The sequence below is a fragment of the Bos indicus x Bos taurus genome, chromosome X (assembly GCF_003369695.1).
Source record: "Bos indicus x Bos taurus breed Angus x Brahman F1 hybrid chromosome X, Bos_hybrid_MaternalHap_v2.0, whole genome shotgun sequence".
NCBI classification, from domain to species: domain Eukaryota; kingdom Metazoa; phylum Chordata; class Mammalia; order Artiodactyla; family Bovidae; genus Bos; species Bos indicus x Bos taurus.
The window spans coordinates 40,223,046-40,224,296 of record NC_040105.1 but is presented as its reverse complement, the minus strand read 5'-3'; the positions used below and the strand labels follow the sequence as shown (position 1 = coordinate 40,224,296).

General features: G+C 35.8%; 1 pseudogene; it reads left to right on the top strand.

Moving 5' to 3' along the window:
- The first annotated feature begins 220 nt into the window (after positions 1 to 220).
- On the top strand, positions 221 to 1,025 carry LOC113888029 (annotated as a pseudogene).
- Positions 1,026 to 1,251: the final 226 nt, after the last annotated feature.

Below are 1,251 nucleotides of genomic sequence, written 5' to 3'. Positions count from 1 at the left end.
TTAAAGCCAAATTAAAAATTTCTAAGTTTTAAAACAAGAGGCTGTGAGTAGGCTATTAATTTTCCCCTATATTTTCCTATATATATATATATATAAAAGGATGGGTCTCAAATACATCAGGAAGAGGGTAGAACAAGTCAGGGAGAATCTCAAATAGATAGGGGAAAATCAAAAACATGTCAGGATAGGGAAGTCAGAGTCTCAAAATGAATGAAGTGCTCTGAGCAGCAGTGCCTTGACGGTTGGCAGGAACAGGTACCTAATGAAAGGTGGCAAAAAGGAAAGCAAGAAGAAAGTGGTTGATCCAGTTCCTTAGAAAGACTGTTATGATGTGAAAGCACAGTTATGTTCAGTACAAGAAATATTGGAAAAACACTAGTCATGAGAACTCAAGAATTCAAATTATATCATGTTTTTGAAATGAGCCTTGTTGATCTGTAGGATGATGAAGTTGCATTTAGAATACTCAAGCTAATTACTGAGGCTATTCGGGGCAAAGCTACCTAACTTTATGGCATGGAGTTTACCTATGACAAAATGTGCTCCATGGTTCAAAAAATGGCACCCTGTGATTGAAGCTCATGTCAGTGTCAAGACTACTGAAAGTTAATTGGTTTGTCTATTTTATTTAAAAAATGCAACAATTATATTTGGAAGATCTCTTACACTCAGCAGCAACAGGTCTGCCAAATCCAGAAGATGATGATGAAAATCATGACCCTAGAGTTATAGACAAATAACTTGAAAGAAGTGGTCAATAAATTGATTCCAGACAATACTGGAAAACACACAGATGAGATTTGCCAAAGTACTTATCCACTCCATGATGTCATTGTTAGAGAAGTAAGGGTACTAAAGAATCCCAAGTTTGAATTGGGAAAACTCATGGGGCTTCATGAGGTGACGGTAGTAGTTCTGGAAAGCTATCAAGGATGAGACAGGTACTAAAGTTGAATAGGCTGATGGATATGAGTCCAGTCCAAGAATCAGTTAAAAAAATTCAGACTTTTAATGGTGACAAATAAAAAGTTTTATTTGTGACAAAGAAGGATCTCAAACATGTCAAAAAGTGTCTCAGTCTGATAGGAAGACTTAAGTAGTAAGGAGGAACCTCAAACACCTCAGAAAAGGTCTCAAGCAAGAGTGGAGCGTTGTTTAATTTCCTCTTATTTGTGAGTTTTCTAAATTTCTTTCACTTATTAATTTCTAATATTCTGCTGTGATTAGAGAACATACTTCCTATTATTTCAG